This window comes from Rutidosis leptorrhynchoides, chromosome 1 (assembly GCF_046630445.1).
Source record: "Rutidosis leptorrhynchoides isolate AG116_Rl617_1_P2 chromosome 1, CSIRO_AGI_Rlap_v1, whole genome shotgun sequence".
Classification (NCBI taxonomy): Eukaryota; Viridiplantae; Streptophyta; class Magnoliopsida; order Asterales; family Asteraceae; genus Rutidosis; species Rutidosis leptorrhynchoides.
The window spans coordinates 86,401,469-86,423,975 of NC_092333.1; the positions used below are offsets into that span (position 1 = coordinate 86,401,469).

Below are 22,507 nucleotides of genomic sequence, written 5' to 3' on the forward strand. Positions count from 1 at the left end.
AATAAGAGAGTCCGTTAATTCCAAATTTTTGACGCACTAGGAAGACTTTAACTTCCTTTCACATAATAGAGCATGACTTGGGAGACTTTACTCCCAAGTTTGGAACACAACATAACTTGGAAGACTTTACTTCCAAGTTGGAAGACTTGATTTCCAAAATAAGACAATGGGAGGACTTGACTCTCCTGGGAGTGTCAAATCTCAAGGCTTTTATTCACTCATCTACTTCCCACACAACAAGCTTTTATGCTTATTTTGAGAAAAGGTTGGAAGTAGGTACTACATTTCCATAATTGATAGAATAAGGGTGCCATAGCTTTTGGCTATGGGTTGTGTTGTCTAGCAACACTAGTACGAAGCCATTGCTCTTCATCAAGAAGATAGCACAAGTTAAAGCTCGGTGGCTCCTCTTCCCACGGTATGATACATCGGTTAAAGCATCGTGAAATGATGAAACAACCAATGTCAATATGAAATGGTGTGGATTAGGAAGTCTCCCACACCAAGTAGAATGAAATTCAGGAGACTTGACTCCCTACAATGGATGGACTTGATTCATCCGGAAGTGTTAAAGCATGAAGCTTTAAACACTTGGTTTTGTTGTACGTGCATGAAAGACTAACTTTCAAGCACAAATTCGATTTTTCTCCAAAAATTTTATCATTTACGCGCAAAATCATATGAAAAGTGAAAGACTTTACTTTCACTTGGTGGATCACAAGAATGAAACAAAAGGAAGACTTTACTTCCTTAGGTTTTGAAAATTAAGGAAAAGACTTTACTTTTCCCAAAAAGTTTGAAAATTTTACAAATTTTAACCATTTTAATGTTTATGATATGAATTAGTGTAATGGTTAAAAACTTGTTCCAAAGATTGTTCAACATTGCAAGCTTCAAACATTGTAATGTATGTGATACGTTTACCTGAAAAAGTTTAAAATGGCCCGAAATTTTAACTCTCTCCCCCTACATTTAGCGTATGCAATTCCCTCATTTCATTAAAGCGATAGAATAAGTGAAAATGAGGGACATTTTGAAATAGAAAAGATGAGAGAAAAGAAATTAAAAACCGGGCAAGATCAAATGATCTTTGTTGTTACCATTCGAGTAATATGTAGTCACCAAGGTCGCTTGCATGTCGTTGTACCACTTGATGAGCCAAAAGAAGGAGCCAAGTGCATATGGCATTCCCTACAACTGAAGTACGCTCACAAGGTACAAAATGTGCGGGGCCATACTCCAGAGAGTATGTGCGCCCACAATAAAGTCATAACGCTCCAAATATATCAACAAAGGCATAAAAACATTCACCAACATAATAAGATATTCATCCAAACTACTCAATCGACAAGGTCACAAACAAAATATAAGCTCCATGCTTCAACAATCAAGCATAGGATATCAATGATCAACATCACACATGCATAATCCAACGAATTAATCCTCAAACAATCAACATCATACGCACAATCAACAATGAATTAAAACGTCACAGACCTAAATAGTTTTAAGTTATTACATGCCAACATTCAAATTCAAATTGTTTTATCCGGGAACCACAAGCCTTCCAGATCCAAATTACTACCAACATAAACACAATAAAACATAAATCAAATTGTTTTCGCCACACACACCAAAGTATTGAATTGTTCAAATGTTCCCAAACCAACCACCCTTAGTTATTACATACCACAAATCAAATAAAAGTTTCACAAGTTAACAAACAAATGTTTTAATTAAGCCACAAGCAAAGAGAGAGCGAGAGCACAACCATATGAATTACCACCAACTATACCTACCATAGTACGAACTTCCGAATTGGTCCTCATTTGGGTAGTCATCGTAATTTGGTGGCCTATCCCATTCACTTTGCTCACTTGGTTGTTGTTGTTGTTCCCTCCTCCTTACAAAGTACTCAAATTCTTGAGCTCTCCTAAGTGCCTCGTTTGGATCATAGTCGATTAGTGGTTGGGTTCTCGGTTGATTATAATCATACGGGTTAAAGGTGGGAGCAAATGGCCTCAGGGAAGTTGGGTCTGCTTGATGAAGCTGGCTACAATGAACTTCCCATTGAGAAACCGTAGCTTGGTTTGCTTGGTTAATATTGATTTGATTAAATTGATTTTCAAGCCAATTTTGGTCATAATCACTCGGGAAACTACTCCCCGCACCTTGTGCTCCACTACTTGCTCCAAAATTCCCCGTTTCATACCAATGCATCATCCTTTCTTCTTCTTTGTCCTCATTTTCACCCTCGACATTGATGTTGTTTAGATCAAACCACCTCCTCATGTTTTTGTTCATGTCCCTCTTGAGAATCTTACCCCCTTAAAGTCAGCATACCCAAATCTAACCATTTCATTGGTCGTGTACCCTGAAAGGTTAATTCCCAATTGCCTCGCTATCCTAGTCATAAAAACACCACCTACCGTGCCATTCTTCCCTTTTGTCCCACTTTTATCGAAAAGATAGTCAGCAATAACATGGGGGACATGGATATGTTCCTTATTTGCGTTTCGATCAGTGAGCCAAATGTCCAAGTATGACATTTTCTCATTGCTATGAAAATGGTAGTTGACCGTGTTGGCAATGAATCAGGCTATGATCTGTAGGTTATGTGTCTTAAGGGTGTTGGCAACAGTTTTACCCAGGCTAAAAATCCCATCGCTTATTTCGTGCTAAGCTGCATGATAGTTAAAGTCTTGAGGGTTGGTAATGGGGATTTTGCAAGACAAGAGATATTCCCAAAGGGCATCGGTGTTGTTCCTAAATTCAGTGTAAATCCTAGGGCCCTGATAAGCTGGAGCATACTCATTTTTCGTTGTTGCCCGCCCAAGTTAAAGGTCATGTACTCTTGGTCAGTAATTGTTTCTACCCTAAAGTTGACAATCGGGGTGGAAGTGAACTCTAAGGTCGGGACAACATAAATAGGCTCATTGAATCTGAAGATTAGAACCCAAGGGTTGAGTTGCATATTCCCATATGGAACCTTAAAAAGAGCTTCAGCCTCATCAGTCATACCGGCTTCATCAAGAAGGGACCAGTCAATGTATTTCCTAGGATAGAATTTATCCTTGAGCCTAAGCTCTAGGCCCGCTCTAAAATGTGCGTTCAGCGAAACCTGTTGTAAACACGGATCTGTTGAGAGTCTCCGGATATCCTCCGGGATTGTTGGCACTTCATCTTCTTGAACCTCTTGTTGTTCCGTAGGGCGTTTACCCCTACCCTTAATTCCAATACTTTTTTGGCATTTTGTTCCACTTCCTGAGCCACCATGTGACTTCGTGGGTTGGTTAGTCTACAAAACAAGACATCAAGGGAAAAACATTGTGGAGGAGTAAAAGTTAGCACATAAACAATTTGTTTTCAAATTTCAATCATAATTGTCAAGTTGATTCTAAAATATACAACAAGTTTTATCATGCAAAACATGTTGACATTTAGCCTACATGACTAAAACAAGGGCAAATTAATCGTTATAAAGCATGAAATCAAACAAGGATGAACTTCATGGCATAATCTCAAGGTCATCAAAAAGTTTCAAAATTTAGTTCATGCAATGAAATGTCAAATCATAAGTAGAATCACATGCTAAAAATGCATTATCATCAATCATTAAGTTTACTAGGTCAAACATGGTCAACATGAACCAATTGCAAAAAGTCAACCCTAGTCAAAGTCTAATTCATTCAAATTTGGCTAAGACACAGAGCATTCATCAAATTATAGCAATTCTTCATGTCATAACATAAATATACCGCAAACAAATACATTATCACTAATCACATCCTTAAATTGGTCAAACCAAGTCAAACCTAAAACTTATGAACCCTAATTTGCAAATTCAAATCATACAAGCATGAAAGACGGATTCAAAGTAAGATAATCATGGCAACCTATCAATTAAGCATCAACAACATCAATTAACACTCCAATTTAGCTTGTAATCGAAAACCATCAAATTGGATGAACCCTAGAATTTCAAAGTTGAAATCGATGTAACTAAGCATGCAAATCATGTTCATAAACAACAATGTAGTCTAGATTTATTAACAATTTGACCATTAACATCATGAATCAAGCATAATCTACGAATTAAGCATAAAGAGAAAAAGAGTGAAAATCATAAGAATCATGTTAAATAATTAATTAAAGTGATAGATTCTTACTTTTCCCATGTTAGATGATGTAGATTTGCAAGAATTACACGAAATTTGAAGTTTTTGGTGGATTAAGGTCGATTAGGGTAAGGGAGCGCCGCACTTTTGAGAGAAAAATTGAGTTGGGTGTGAAAAAGTGATGTTTGGTTCGTGCAGAATTCTTAAGTAGCCAGGTCCAAAAGCGCCGCTTTTCAAACTGGAGCGCAGCTCCCAGAAAGACAGAAACGTCACTTTTGAAAGAAATGTGTCGCTCTAGGCAGACTAAAAGCGCAGCTTTTGAACACAAAAGCGCCATTCTTGGCTACTGTCCATTTTTGGTCCCAAAACACATGCTAAAGCGTCGCTCTTGAAATAGAAGCGTCGCTCTTGGAGGTGAAAAGCGCCGCTCCTAGGACAAAATCGTCGCTTTTGTACCTGATTGCAGTTTTTTCCAAATTAAAGTCCATTTTGACCCATAATTAAAGCTATTTTTGGTATTTTACAGCTTTACCCATATGCATGCAATACAAAAATATGAAAATGGAACTAAGAAAAGGAATGTCATACAATTCTAAACACAATGCAACTACGAGAAGCTATTTACACAATTGTGGAAATATTTTAGCGAGTCTATCACCCGACTCTCATCCCCTTGAGATTTCAACTAATCCCGGGGTGGTAAACTTCCCTTCCCTTTGAATTTAGGGAAACATTTTCATTACCGCCACACTTAACATCGACATTAACCAATCATTTGTTACCTTGGTTTCATTGATTAAATCTTTAAATTTGACTTTCTCATGTTTTGACAAGTTTGACACTAGGCGTTTTCTCAAGTCTTCATCCTTTTTGGATGAGGCGCGATGTACCCGCCCAAATAACTTTCTCATAGACTTGTCAACAACGTCTTTTTGAACTTTAGTTTTATTTTGAATTCCCTTGGTTAAACCCCCACTACCTTTTGTTGGTGAACCAACTTGGCTTGTGCTTATGATGCATTACACACTAGCAACAACTTGTGGTGTGGTCAATGATATTGATGGTGCTTTAACACATTTTGTTCTTATGCTCATGGATTTCCCTTTGTCCCGAAGAGTCAATTTCCCGGTTCTAAAGTCAAAGAAAGAACCCGCGGTTGCTAAGAATGGTCTTCCCAAAACAATAGGTACAACCGGGTCTTCCTTTATGTTAATAATAACAAAGTTAATGGGAAATTTCATGTCCCCCACCTTAACGATTAAGTCCTCGGCAATCCCCACACTAGAGTTAATTGATTGATCAATTAGTTTAACTCCCATTGTGGTAAGTGAAAGGTCACCTAGGCCTAACCTTTTGTAAACGGAATAGGGCATGAAGTTTATACTCGCCCCCGAGTCGGCTAAAGATGTAAGCATCTCCGACCCGTTCACATTACATGGTATAAGAAAAGGTCCGGGATCACCCATTTTCGGTGGTAGGTTACATTTCTTTAAAATACCATCACACTCCTTTTTCAAGAAAGCGGTGGATGGTTGCTCAACATCTCCCTTTTTGGCCATGAGTGTCTTCAAAAATTTCCCATAGTTGGGCATATTCTCAAGCACCTCCGCCAAAGGGAGTTTAACATAAATATTTTCATTTTCGATTAGAGTTGACTTACAATCCACATCCTTTAGATGTGTAGGATGTGTAGGAGGTAATGATTGATTATTTGAGGCCGGTGTCTCATTTTCACCCTTAAATGATGTAGCAAGAACCTCAACCTCGCTCTTTTACTCCTTAGCATTCAATAAAGTTTCGATCTTTTGCTCTTTCTCAACATTTTCCAATTTAATTTGCCCAATTTCATCCTTTAACTCCTCGCATGTCGACTCGGTAGCCTCCATGGACATTACACTTCTAACTTGATAGGGAATGAATGTTGCATCGTTCGAATTGTAACATCCCGCGTTTTTCCATTAAATTTATTTTAACACCGTCTTTTTTTTTTAAAATAATATCTTTCGTATTTAAATTCGTCGACTCCGTTGACGAACGTTCATAATATTCTCGTTATTTAATTATAACATCTCTCGTTAACTTGCGTTTTAAAAATATTCGATCGGTTAAATCCCGCACCCGCTTCTAAACTCGAGGGACTAAAATTGACACGGGGCAAACTAGTTGACTAGGTCAACTAGTCCACCCCAATCACCACCATTCAACCATCTCCCTCTCTCTCTCTTTCTCTCTAGCAAGAACACACACACAAACCCCAACTTCATAAAATCATCATCTAAATTCGATCTAGGAGGCTTACAACAAAACAAATTACATTTTCGTGATCCTCTCTTCATTCTCTACGATTTGATACTAACTTCATCGATTTTGGGTAACATTTCTAAAACTCTAGATTTCTCTAAATTCGTGTTTTTGATTTGAAATGGTGTTAGTTAGTGTCTATGGCTCGTGTCTAGCATGAATATATGATTTACTTGCTCGATTTGTTGTTTTGAGTAACTAGTTTGAACATTTGAAATGGGTTTGCTTAATCTTGCATTTTGGAAGATTAAATGTTGTTTGATTGTTAAAGTTCATGTTTTAATTGTGTTACTAGTATCACTAGCTTCGTTTTGATGCGTAGGTTGATTTGTAAAACTTCATAAACTTGATTAGTGATTTTGGTGATTTTGGATTAGGGTTGATAAGCTTTATATGAACTTTTGGTGCATCAAATGCTATGAATTGTTGTTGATAAGTGTTTAGTTGCAATGTGTGTTTGATTACCTTCGAAACGGCATATCATACATGTAAATTGGTTGCCCGAATCATGAAATGCGTTTTTAGAACTTGAAACTTTGATTATGAACGTTTAATGCGGTTTTGGGTTGTTGTAAGTGTTGAATTGCTTGATGAAATGTGTCTAGGTGTTTTCCTCGTCAAATTACCTTTCCGATGATATAAGATACATGTTCTAATTGTTTACGGATCATAAATGTGGTTATTTGGTTTTTAGCTCGTGCATACTTGTGAAAAACAGAAACAGACCTGCACAGATGGTGGCGCGGCGCGCCCCATCCCCGCGCGGCGCGCAGATGTGCCTGGTCAGATTCTGACCTCCTCGTCCCATTTCACGTGAAATGTTTGATGACCTACGGACCTCCGATTCACATGAAACTTGTTCTAATATACTTGTATATGAATATTTAGCATAGAAAAATAGTTCGGGACCCGAACCGAACGCGTTGACTTTTTCGTTGACTTTGACCAAGTTTGACTTTTAGTCAAACTTAACCAAACTTTTATACAATCATTCTAACATGCTTTTATACTTGATTCTTGTATGAAACTTGACAACGTGATTCACATGCTATATTTAATCGAGTCGTATTGAGCCATAGGACTAATTGAACACATTTCACCCGACCATGTGTCGTAACCGGTTAATTGATATAACTTACTTGTTTAGGTCAAGGCTAAGCAACTTTCATGCACACGTTTACTTGTTGAAGTACCTTTATACTCGTGCACTCGAGGTGAGATCATAGTCCTACCTTTTCAACAACTTTTATACTTTTAAATCGTGGGCTGAGAAAACATATACTTTGTTACACCTCGTACTACTTACTTTTATGTTTTGAACACAAGTGTGAAAACAAACATTCCACGTGCGAGTTAGAACAAAAATGCCTCAATTCGATTATCATTAGTTACACTTGCAGGGTGTAAGCGAGAACTTATATTGTGTGGCCATACGGGTTTAACAAACCCTCATTCGGACGGTTCGCTACCGTTATGCGGATGAAATATATTTTTGTGTTTTAGTGCGGGTTCTAGCACTGTGTGATGGGGTAACGTTGGTTAAGTTTTGATAATTGAGTGCTCGCGTATAACAACACTTTTGGAATGCAAATGATTTGGATAATCTACGTTATGGAAATACAAAATCTTGTGGTTCAAAAACAACGTTTAATACTTACTACACCTATGATTTCACCAACGTTTTCGTTGACAGATTTCTCTATGTTTTTCTCAGGTCTTGCACGATATGTGATACATGCTTCCGCTCACTATTTGATACTTGCATTGGATGTCGAGTATACATGCATTACTTGGAGCGTCTTTTGACTTTACTTTAAACCGTGTCGCCTAGATTTCAAATGTACTTATAACCTTGTAACTTAACTTTTGGTTGAACAATTCTTGTAAACTTTGAAAACAATCTTTATTTGAATATGAGGGCGACATATTTTGGTCAAACATTGTCATAAAGACTTATGACCAGGTAATGGGACCCACGTAGTCGACGCCGTCACTTGACGATTTGTCGGGGTCACTACAAGTGGTATCAGAGCCTTGGTTGTAGGGATTTAGAGTTCATTTGTGTCCACCCCGAGTCATAGGGTACAAAGGTGAATCTAGACTACAACCGGCATATAGACAGAAGTAGGAATTACTTGACTATTTGTGCATTTATACTCGAACTCTTCTATCATATCTAACTCGTATTCGATCTTGATCTTACGTTGATAAATTTTGTTGACGCGCCACCTTGACTTTATGAAGTAATGTTAAATGCACATGAGAATCAGGGTAATATAATTTCCGGGATTATATTACGGTGATTCATATGGACATTCCGACATTATGACATAAAGAATTTAAGGCGAGTCAAGGAAAATTTTCTCTACATCATCATTCCATATCATGATTAGTATTATTGAGAATACTAATCAACGATATTCTTGTGTCTTGAAGGAACAATGCCTCCCCGTCGCGGGCCACGTAATGAAACTTCCGAACAAGCTTTTCAACGCATGATAGCCACCGCCATAGGTGCGGCTATGGCTAGTATCTCCTCCGACATCAATAACAACCACAACCACAACAACCATGGAGCCGGTAATTCAAATGAGAGTTGCTCCTACAAAACTTTCATGGGGTGCAAACCTCACACCTTCGATGGGACCGGAGGACCGGTTGTGCTCACCCGATGGTTTGAGCAAACAGAAGCCGTTTTTAGCATAAGCGGTTGTCGGGACCAAGACAAAGTCAAATATTCCACCCACACTTTTGTCGGTATCGCCCTCACATGGTGGAATACGTATGTGCTGTCGGTGGGTATCGATGAAGCTCACACTCTCTCATGGGCCGACTTAAAGAAAAAGATGATCACCGAATACTTCCCGCGCGAAGAGACCCGTAAGCTCGAACACGAACTAAGAACTTTAAAAGCGGTCGGGAATGACCTAAAGGCATATAATCAACGATTTTCTGAGCTATCCTTGATGTGCCCAAACCTCGTGACCCCCGAACCTCTAAGGGTTGAACTTTACATGGATGGTCTTCCCAAGAGCATCAAACAAGGAGTAATGTCATCCAAACCCAGTAATCACCAAGAGGCCCTGAATATGGCCCGTCAATTGATCGAAACGGTAGACGAGATTGAAGTGCCGGCACCTAAAGCCGAGGATGAGTCGGGTGACAACAAAAGAAAATGGGAAGCCCCCCAATCGAGTAACTACAACCACAACTTTTCCAAGGAACCTCTCACCCCCGTCGGCAAGAAAAGTTATGCCGGGACACGACCTTTTTGCAACAAATGCCACAAGCATCATTTTGGTGAATGTGGCAAGCTAATTTGCCATCGGTGCCAAGGTAGTGGTCATATTGCCAAGTATTGTGGAAGTACCGCCCCCGTCACTCAAAAGGGGCCCGACGCACCAAAGCCGAGTATTTGCTACAAATGCGGCCAATCGGGTCATTTTAGGAATGAATGCCCAAAGAATAAAGCAAAAACCAACGCGCGCCGTTGAACTTACGACATCGACACCTAGGATGCCCGAGACGATGATGGACTAGTCACGGGTACGTTTCCTCACAACAAACCGTATGTTTCATACTTATTCGATTCGAGTACCGTTAGACGTTTTATAACCAAGGATTTGACTCGTGCTCTTTATATTCCACCTCTTTCCCCCAGATACTACTTAGACGATTTAAGTGACCGACGGAAAATATTGTGTGCCTATAAATTTTATTGGATGATATACGTTAAGACTTTTGACTTGACACCTATAGAACTAGGGAGCTCGGAACCTATTCGTTAAAAAAAAAAAAAAAAAAAAAAAAAAAAAAAAAATGTTTCCCCATCATCTTGTATAGATTATTGTGAACTGAGTAATTTTCGGTTGGAAACCGATACCCTCTCCCTCGCATCCATGACCTCATGATTATTTGCACGAATCCCGTATGTTCCAAATCGACCTCCGTTCCGGTTATCATCAATTGGGGGTTAAGTGAGACGATGTCTCCTAAGCCACTTTCCGAACTCGCAACGTTAGTTGTAAAACTCTCTTAGTACCGTTTGATTTATTTAGGGCTCGCCCGTATCCATAAACCTCTTGAACCGAGTATGCAAATTCATATAGACTAATCTGTTATCGTATTTATAGATGACATCTTAACTTATTTAAGTAAAGAAGGAAAACGAACAACATCACCATCTTACGCTCGAACTTTTGAGAAAAGAGCAACTTTATACCAAATTCTCCGAGTGAGAATTTCTGTTGAACGAAGTCCAATTTTCTAGACCATGATGTTAATGGTCAAGGCATTACAATCAATCTCGAAATCAAGCCACATGTAATCAGGAAACTCTCCCAACTCAGACTTGTATTCGTAAAATCTTAGATCTCGCCTGTTATCACCGAAGATTCATTTCTGACTTTTCTCGTGTTACCCGACTTTTACACTCGTTAACTCACTAAGGGAAAACTTTAAACCTCTCCGTGTTCGAACCTTGAGCGTGATTCTTCACACCAACATTTCTAGTTAAAATCGTATAGCAACAGATGGAACTCAAACATGGAAATATTTCTACATGAACGCCGAAAGGCATACTCTCTCGACTCAAAATTAACGTAACTAAAATTCGTTATTTTGCACGAAGAATTCGAATATTAAACTGTAGATCCGATCAACTTTCTCGTCATCACGTACCACACACATACCTCTGTTATTTCACCGTTACTGTCTGATATTACTGGAATTTAAGATAACACACAATCCAACGATACTTCACTCTTCTTTGACTTAACGTCCTTGTGTTTCTGATAATCGGCCAACTATTATTCAACCCCGAACTATACAACTACGTGTACTATCTTGTTTCTCTTCCAGACTTCAATTTTCGACAACTAGAGGCGCGTTATGGCAACCTCGAGATGTAAGCCCATCCTATTCTCAGTCCTCATTTCACTCCTATCTTTATCGCTCGCATTTCCGTTTAAGGAAACTCCTTGTGACATTTCTCCATGGATAGAGAAATTCCTCATATTATATTAGTATTCGCCACGAGGGTGAATAGTCCTAACGAACATTTTTCGAACCCTAACTGACTTGTTCAAACATATCTTAAGAGATTCTATTCCAACACGGAGTATCTTTGTCAAATATCCCGTATCGAAATACTCGTTTCGCCTCTAGTTTTACAAGAAACCTTGGAGACCCGCTTAGACATGAGTACCGCGTACCACCCACAAACAGACGAACCGAACAAATGAACGATTTACGTCTTCAAAAGACATGTTTCAAACTTGCATGGTCGCTTTTAGTAGATCCCTCTTACAACAGTAGTTACCACTCGTGTATTCACACGCACCTTCCGAAACCCTATATGATCGCTAATGTCATACCCCTATTCGTTGGACCAAAGCATGTGGCAAACAAAACACCGAATCTTAACTCATCCAAGAAACAACAATTGAGATAATCCAAGTCCGAGAAGGGCTCGAGACGACCCGTAGTCTCCCAAAAGAGTCATACCAAACTTAGATGAAAACCTCACAAATCCCAGTGTGTAACCGCGTAATATTGAGAAACCGCACCTTGGAAAGGTGTAATCCAATTTGGGAAATCGAGAAAGGCTATATCCGCAATATCGAACCTTTTGAAACCTTGGGGCGTATTGGAGCCGCTTCCTATCGTTTAGAACTTCAGACTCAATTAAGTTTCCGTTTACCCTACATTTCGTGTAACAAACTTAGAAACGTGTTCTGTGGAATAGGAACGTGCAATCCTGCTAGGTACATCAACTATCGATGACAAACTTCTCTTCATAGGAAAACCAGTTGAAATCGGGGATCGTAAAACCAAACTTTAATACAACGTAAAACCCTGACTATCCAAATTCATGAGAACACTCAAGGACGTACCTACACTTATTCATATTATGAACAACGTAAAGTCTCGAGTAAGAGATATCGACTACTACTTCCAACAAAATTTCGGGACAAAATTTCTTTTGAGGTGTGGATAATGTAACATCCCGCGTTTTTCCGTTAAATTTATTTTAACACCGTCTTTTTTTTTTAAAATAATATCTTTCGTATTTAAATTCGTCAACTCCGTTGACGAACGTTCATAATATTCTCGTTATTTAATTATAACATCTCTCGTTAACTTGCGTTTTAAAAATATTCGATCGGTTAAATCCCGCACCCGCTTCTAAACTCGAGGGACTAAAATTGACACGGGGCAAACTAGTTGACTAGGTCAACTAGTCCACCCCAATCACCACCATTCAACCATCTCCCTCTCTCTCTCTTTCTCTCTAGCAAGAACACACACACAAACCCCAACTTCATAAAATCATCATCTAAATTCGATCTAGGAGGCTTACAACAAAACAAATTACATTTTCGTGATCCTCTCTTCATTCTCTACGATTTGATACTAACTTCATCGATTTTGGGTAACATTTCTAAAACTCTAGATTTCTCTAAATTCGTGTTTTTGATTTGAAATGGTGTTAGTTAGTGTCTATGGCTCGTGTCTGGCATGAATATATGATTTACTTGCTCGATTTGTTGTTTTGAGTAACTAGTTTGAACATTTGAAATGGGTTTGCTTAATCTTGCATTTTGGAAGATTAAATGTTGTTTGATTGTTAAAGTTCATGTTTTAATTGTGTTACTAGTATCACTAGCTTCGTTTTGATGCGTAGGTTGATTTGTAAAACTTCATAAACTTGATTAGTGATTTTGGTGATTTTGGATTAGGGTTGATAAGCTTTATATGAACTTTTGGTGCATCAAATGCTATGAATTGTTGTTGATAAGTGTTTAGTTGCAATGTGTGTTTGATTACCTTCGAAACGGCATATCATACATGTAAATTGGTTGCCCGAATCATGAAATGCGTTTTTAGAACTTGAAACTTTGATTATGAACGTTTAATGCGGTTTTGGGTTGTTGTAAGTGTTGAATTGCTTGATGAAATGTGTCTAGGTGTTTTCCTCGTCAAATTACCTTTCCGATGATATAAGATACATGTTCTAATTGTTTACGGATCATAAAATGTGGTTATTTGGTTTTTAGCTCGTGCATACTTGTGAAAAACAGAAACAGACCTGCACAGATGGTGGCGCGGCGCGCCCCATCCCCGCGCGGCGTGCAGATGTGCCTGGTCAGATTCTGACCTCCTCGTCCCATTTCACGTGAAATGTTTGATGACCTACGGACCTCCGATTCACATGAAACTTGTTCTAATATACTTGTATATGAATATTTAGCATAGAAAAATAGTTCGGGACCCGAACCGAACGCGTTGACTTTTTCGTTGACTTTGACCAAGTTTGACTTTTAGTCAAACTTAACCAAACTTTTATACAATCATTCTAACATGCTTTTATACTTGTTTCTTGTATGAAACTTGACAACGTGATTCACATGCTATATTTAATCGAGTCGTATTGAGCCATAGGACTAATTGAACACATTTCACCCGACCTTGTGTCGTAACCGGTTAATTGATATAACTTACTTGTTTAGGTCAAGGCTAAGCAACTTTCATGCACACGTTTACTTGTTGAAGTACCTTTATACTCGTGCACTCGAGGTGAGATCATAGTCCCACCTTTTCAACAACTTTTATACTTTTAAATCGTGGGCTGAGAAAACATATACTTTGTTACACCTCGTACTACTTACTTTTATGTTTTGAACACAAGTGTGAAAACAAACATTCCACGTGCGAGTTAGAACAAAAATGCCTCAATTCGATTATCATTAGTTACACTTGCAGGGTGTAAGCGAGAACTTATATTGTGTGGCCATACGGGTTTAACAAACCCTCATTCGGACGGTTCGCTACCGTTATGCGGATGAAATATATTTTTGTGTTTTAGTGCGGGTTCTAGCACTGTGTGATGGGGTAACGTTGGTTAAGTTTTGATAATTGAGTGCTCGCGTATAACAACACTTTTGGAATGCAAATGATTTGGATAATCTACGTTATGGAAATACAAAATCTTGTGGTTCAAAAACAACGTTTAATACTTACTACACCTATGATTTCACCAACGTTTTCGTTGACAGATTTCTCTATGTTTTTCTCAGGTCTTGCACGATATGTGATACATGCTTCCGCTCACTATTTGATACTTGCATTGGATGTCGAGTATACATGCATTACTTGGAGCGTCTTTTGACTTTACTTTAAACCGTGTCGCCTAGATTTCAAATGTACTTATAACCTTGTAACTTAACTTTTGGTTGAACAATTCTTGTAAACTTTGAAAACAATCTTTATTTGAATATGAGGGCGACATATTTTGGTCAAACATTGTCATAAAGACTTATGACCAGGTAATGGGACCCACGTAGTCGACGCCGTCACTTGACGATTTGTCGGGGTCGCTACACGAATCTTCCGAAAACTTGAATACCTCATAATCGATAGTATCAATTTCTAGCGCTTCATCAAAATTAAACTCGTCTCCTTCAATGTCGATCTTGAAAACTTGTGGATATTCGGGTTTATCTTCTATGGTTGAATCAATCGAGTTCACTTGAGCATAAGTATTGGTAGGATTCGATGAACTCGCTTGACTTTGTTTCAGATTGGTAGTGTTGCTCTCGATAGGAATAACTCTTGTGTTATTTTGGTGGTTTTGTTTGTTGTGTTGGTTGTTTCAGTTGTTGTTGTAATTATTCGGGTTAACTTGAGTGTTTGAAGGTAAAGTTCCTTGTGGTCTTTCGACAACTTGATTTGAAATTCTTCCAACGGTGCTCTCAAGGTTTTGGAATGACGCTTGTTAGTTTCAGAGTTGTTGCTTCAAGAGCTCATTCTCTTTTATTAGGAATGCTTCGGTTGATTCTACCTTCTTGATGTAGTTTTGCATTATCTCTTCTAAACTTTTTGAAGGTTGAGATTGTTGAATGTTTTATTGAGGTTATTTATTGTAACCTTGGTTATTTTGTGGTTGACTATAACCTTGTTTGTTTTGATAATTTGAATTGCTTTGGTTGTTATAAGGTTGGTTATTGTAAGGTTATTGGTTTTGATATTGGAAATTGTTGTTTTGGTTTTTGTTATAGTTGTTGTTATAATTTTGGTTTCGGCTTTGGTTTGTGAATTCGGGTGGTGTATTGGTTTGGTTGTTGAATGACACTTATTTTTGATTAGGATTGTAGCAGCTTTGGTTAGATGCTCCTCCCCGTTGGTAGTTTTGATTACTTACGTAGTTCACATGAGCATCCGAATTCATGGAAATATCATCTAGATCAACATGATTGCATTGAGTAATTTGAGGACAATTCTTCGTGAGATGTGGACCCTCGCATCGTTGACAACCTACTTGCATTGCAACTACCGTTTGTTGAATCTTTTTCAACTCCTTTGCAAATGTTTGAAATTGATTGTTCAAGCTTGCAAGCGTCACTTGTCCATTATCACTCTTTATTTGTGCTACATTCGTCCTTGCTAGATCTCGTGGTGAATGTGCCCATTCATATCTGTTGACTGAGATATCTTCTAACATAATTTCGGCTGCATTTGGTGATTTGTACATAAATACCCCACTGGATGAAGAATGAAGATATCGCTTCGTCATCATATTACAACCTCGATACAATGTGTTGATATACTCCTTCTTCGTCAAACCATGTGGTGGGCAAGCTCTTAGTAGCTTCTTGAATCGAACCTACACATCATACAAACTCTCATCACCCTGTTGGGTAAACCCATTAATCTCCATTCTTAATCGCTCAACTTTGGACGGTGGAAAGAAATGATTGATAAACTCGTTTGTTAATTCTTGAAAAGACCTTATAGAATCAGATGGTAAACTTCGCATCTAAGCTTTTGCGTCTCCTTGAAGTGTAAAGGGGAATGTCCTTAACTTAAGAGCGTCATCAGTGACATTTTTGGTTTTGTAAATATCAAAAAGATCATTGAAGTGTTGAATATGCTCGAACGGATTCTCATCTATCAACCCATGAAAGTAGGTATCCTTGATCAACGTGAAAAAGTTACCCTCGATCTTCAAATTATCCGCTTCAATTGGTGGTTGTAATAGTCAGTGCTATCATTGTTGGTGCAACCAATTTAGCGTTCCACATTGGTGTATCATTTGGATCGTTCAATAATTCTTGATTAACCGGAGGACCATTAGGATTGCCCTCTTCATCGTGAATCGAATTACCATTTGGATCCATCTCTTCTAAACAAAATAGCAAAGCTTCGACATTATTTCTTAATACCCTTGCTTCTCTACGATAATAAACCCCGTGCACGTATCTTTCCGGATTGAAGAATGGATGTGTGAACTCTTGATCTGTAACGACCCAACACGTTATCCAACCGAAAACGTAACAATATTTTTTTTTACAGTACAGTAAATCTCAGTTCATCTGGACGGCGTCCAGTTATCTGGACAGCGTCCAGTTGTGAAGGCCAGGACGGCGTCCAAGCAATCTGGACGGCGTCCAAATGGTCTTCCAGCTGCTGTCCAAAATGCCCATTACACTTGAACGGAAAACAGGTTTCCCGACACTTTTAAATGATACGGTTTTCACAACATGTTATAATATGTAAAACTAACACATTTCAATAATAAAACAAGTTTTACGACACCGGGGCCACATCGGCCGTTTTACGACTTTCGTACAAAATACAAGTTTTCGACTACATGAGTTTAAGTCCAAACACAACTACGAGCATGATGTTTGGGGATTAACTACCCAATCCTAAGTCGAAACCAAAAGTAATCCAAGCAAGCATCAAAAAGGGGAAATCATCTAATCCCGAGCATACCCTTGCCACGTCCGCCTCCGAACCTAAAAATGTAAACAACGAGAGGGTAAGCTAATGCTTAGTGAATGCAATACTTATACGCATACATACATAATTGAATCACTTGCATGCACCTACACAAACAATACAATATCATTAGCAAACCGAAATAAACGAATAATTAACGTACAATGCTAATAAACTTACACACACCAATATACACAATGCCGACATTCGACTCGATGGTGGCCGACGAAGAGCGGTAGGTCAAATACGTTAACCACTCACCACTACACACCATTAGGCCGACGAAAAGTGCAACCGAAACGTTGATACTTACCTCAATCACATGGATGGCCGACGAAAAGCGAAACCGCTTACCATCCTTCGAGAAGTGGCCAACAAGTAAGCTAAACACTCTAGCTTGAGATCCTTATCGTCCAAATGTAAATCACCTAAGTAATTCACAACAAGTAAGCTAAACACTCTAGCTTATACCCAAAACACCAATAAGTGCAATATTGACCCATTTGCACTTACTTCCACTTTGTCTAAGTCAAATCTCACCCGAAAACCCCCATAATCACAATCGACTAGTGATTATATTCCAACAACTCATTTAACTCAAGTTTTCATCATCAAAACACATTACTTGCAACATTTGACACAAAACTCATTTTGACCCAATCTCAAAGTCAAAACACCCATTTTGCAAGCTTACACCACTAGTCACTTATAATCTAAGTTAACTAGTGATTTCACACCCAAACATGATTATCAACTAATCACTTTCACCATCCAACCCAAAACCCACCAACAATGGTCATCAACACCATTTACTCGCTTAAACACCCATTTTAACAACTAGTGGGTCTTATTCAAGAACACACAATCAAACCCAAACTTGGAACTCAAATCTAACAAATGAAATTCGGAGTTAAAACTTACCAATACTACCACAATGTAGCCGAGGACGAAAGGAACAACTTTAAAACCCGAGCTTTCGATCGGTTCAAGCTCCTTCTTCCCCAAATCTCCAAATCTCTCTCTAGAATCACTCTCTCTCTCTCTAAGAATGAAGTGGGAGTGTTTGTGGATGTGAAAAGTGATCCAAAATTGAATCCCAACTGATAATATGGTTAGAAATCCAGCTCCAAGTGAAAAGACACAAATACCCCTCTTATTATAACAAAACTGCACAGCTGGCCCGCCAGTTCATCTGGACGGCATCCAACAATCTGGACGGCGTCCAGTCTTTCTTTACTGGACGGCGTCCCACCATCTGGACGGCGTCCCATTCAACTACACGAGACTGAAACGGATGTCGTCCCATTCAACTACACAAGACTGAAACTGAAACAGGGTCTTACAACTCTCCCCCACTTAAATTGGATCACGTCCCCGTGATCCTTGCCATTCTAACAAGCAAGACCCACACTCGATGGTCCTCCGACATCCATCCAAATTCGATGTCCACAACAATTTCCACAAATCCGAAGATTTCACACAATTCCTTTAGGCGACTTTACTCAAAAGTTACCCTTCCGATTTAAATCATCATCCGTGATTTACCAAATCTACCAACCCGAGCACCAAGTCTCGCTTCATTCCCAAACCGGAACGAACTCATGCCTCGAACGCACAACATAAACATGCTAACATTTCAAATCTCGTGCCGAGTTAGCATTCCCTTTAGCGTACCCTTATCATGTACATCGATAAAGTAACAACACACCAATAACATGGCCAACAAACAACACAATGGGGCCGACGAAAAGTGAATCATCACGATTGGATACCACTTGCGTAGGTGGTTGACGAAAAGTGGTAGATCAAACGTTAACCACTTACCACTACGCAACAAGAGGCCGACAAAAAGTGCATCCTTACGGATCACACTTACCTCTCCTCACCCATGGCCAAACAAAAGCGATTCCTAACGGAAAACGCATTCCACACAACATTAAGTAGCCGAAAAAAAGTGAAACCTCGCGGATAACACTTACTACTTATCACACCTCAACCGTGGCCGACGAAAAGTGAATCCTCACAATTGAATAGCACTTGCCACAATACACACAACAAGCTAAGTATATACACATACTTAGAATCATTCCACTCGACTTGGGATTTCCCGCACACGAACCATACGTATGCACAAACATCGCTATCACGATCGCACAAATCATAATCTATGTCACGCATAGGTTCAAGAATACATTTCTCTAAATGAGAAATTGGCATACCATCCCTCGATTATGGGACCCTACCTTGCTTAACGAGCCCGCCCATTTGTCTCTTAATGAGCTTAACCACATTACCACCTCAAGTAGTAATTCACATCCAAACCAATAAATACAATTTAACCAAAATTGTACTTTACCGCAAATTGACCAATCTAGGTCCCGAAACTAACTCCGGATCTACCATGAGCATCATCCAAAGTTCCACACTAAAACCTCCTCATGTGGGAGTGTAACTCCCCCCTTGGAACTACGTTCCATGTAGTGACCCGAACTTTTCCATGTTTATATATATTAAATGAAATTGATATTTACATGATTAAGTGTTTTCAACATGTTAAGCAATCAAACTTGTTAAGACTTGATTAATTGAAATAGGTTTCATGTAGACAATTGACCACCCAAGTTGACCGGCGATTCACGAACGTTAAAACTTGTAAAAACTATATGATATATATATATATATATATATATATATATATATATATATATATATATATATATATATATATATATATATATATATATATATATATATATATATATATATATATATATATATATATATATATATATATATATATATATATATATATAGCTAACATGATATTATGAAAAGTAAGTATCTCACTAGGTTTATTAACAATGAGTTATATACATAAAATGAGACTATTGAATTATGAAACTCGAAACGATATATATAACGGTTATCGTTATAGCAACGTCTTACTAAATACATATGTATCATATTATGATATATTCATTGTTGGTGATTTGTGTCACCAATATGATTTAAGTGTAATGGGATTAATTTGTTAACCAAATTAACCTTGATAAATATCAAACAAGTTTGGGAAAGTGTGGAGTGCACACTTGTTTGAACTTATCTTGATTATGACGGAGGTCCGGGAGCAGTGCCCCTTATAGCGGGGTCCAAGGGGTGGTAACTCCTGGCGGGGTCCAAGGGGCAGAGCCCCTGGCTGGGTTAATATCGCTTTATTAAAAATGTGTTAAAATTTGATTTAAAGCTTTCAACAACATTAAATGAGATCGTTAACTTAAAGCTTTCAAAAACAAGACTTACATGTAACGACTAACGATGACTTAACGACTCAATTAAAATGAATATACATGTAGTGTATTAAGATGTATTAATACACTTTTGAAAGACTTCAAGACACATATCAAAGTAATTCTACTTAGCAAAAATGCTTACAATTACATTTCCATTCATTTTCATCAACAATTCTACTCGTAGTCATTCAGTATTCGTATCCGTATTATACACAGCTTCTAGATATACTTACTTTGAGTATATACCAATAGGAACTAGCATGGGATTCCACTCTTGATTATGTCATGCATGATGTGACGACCCAGGAATTTCCGATCAAATTTAAACTTAATTCTAATTTAATTTTGATACGAGAAGCAAAGTCTATTCAATTGAATCTAAAAATTTTAAACTGTTGTTATACATTCAATTTGACCTTTGACTATTCCCAACGATTCACGAACAATTGCGTGTAAATAAATATGTAAATATATTTATATATATATATATATAAAATAAATATATGTGTACAGATAATATTTTAAATTAATAAAGTACACTTAATCAATTGAAATTAAAAATGTAAAATAATAAAGATACTATTGAAATGTATATATATATATATATATATATATATATATATATATATATATATATATATATATATATATATATATATATATATATATATATATATATATATATATATGTATCTATATATTATATGAATATATATATGAATTCTATTACTAATTATTAATATGGTAACATTTATAAAAATAAATATTCAATATTAAATAGATGTATTCATATAATAAATGATATAATTATTAAATATTATATAATTAATAAATGTAATTACAAGTTTAAGTATAGTTGTTATATTATCATTAATAATATTAATACTAAAATCAGTATTAGTAATATTATTATGTAATGCATAAATATGAGATTTGATACAATTGATTTATTATATTATTATTATTAACATTAATGTTATCGCTGTTAATATCAGTATTATTAAAACTGGTAGTAAAAATTATAATTAGTTATTATTATGATATTAGTATTATTATTTCTATTTCTATTACTATTATTATAATTAAATTATTACTTTTATTATCATTTATAATATTAAGTGTAATATTAATACAATTATATATAAAAAAAGATTAATTATAATATATAATTACTAAAATATATACATACGGTTATATATGTATACCTATATATACAGGTTACTGAAATATATAAGAAAAGATATATATATATATATATATATATATATATATATATATATATATATATATATATATATATATATATATAATTGTATTTTATATATGTATATGTATTTATATAAACCTGTATGTATATTATCGTATTTTATATATGTATTTATATAAACCTGTATATATATATATATATATATATATATATATATATATATATATATAATTGTATTTTATATATGTATATGTATTTATATAAACCTGTATGTATATATATATATATATATACATACACACACATATATACAGGTATATGGTTATATAAACAATTGATATATAAATTAAATACAGATATATACGATATATAGAAACATATATACATATACTGTTATATATAGATACAAGGTACAAATCAGGTTATCACAATCAACTTTTCCTTATTTTCTTGTGTTCTATTTGACCTGTGAGTAATTGTCGAACCAATCCATGATACAAACAACCATCTATTAACCCTTTGTCACTGTGATAATCAGTCTCTAACACAAATTAAGATTGCAGCTATTTTTTAAAGAAAAATAAAAACCCATCGGTTCTCTGTTCTTCACTCATTTTAGCAAAAATTCGAATTCGAACGATTTGTCAAAATGTAATAATGTAGTCTTGTTGGAAATCATATACTCGACATATCTGTAAGTTTTTATTCCTTAATTTCTCCAATTGATTATGAATTTGTGAAGTCAAACTTTCAAAACAAAAAGTCAAATAAGGTGTTCATGGTGAAATTCGATTTTGTGTTAGTGTTTT

General features: G+C 36.8%; 1 non-coding gene across 1 annotated transcript; it reads left to right on the top strand.

The window, feature by feature from the left end:
- Window positions 1-16,039: 16,039 nt before the first annotated feature.
- Window positions 16,040-16,146, top strand: LOC139886960 (small nucleolar RNA R71). Its single transcript, XR_011772816.1, has one exon. It is a non-coding gene; the product is annotated as a small nucleolar RNA R71 (small nucleolar RNA).
- The last annotated feature ends 6,361 nt before the right edge of the window (window positions 16,147-22,507 follow it).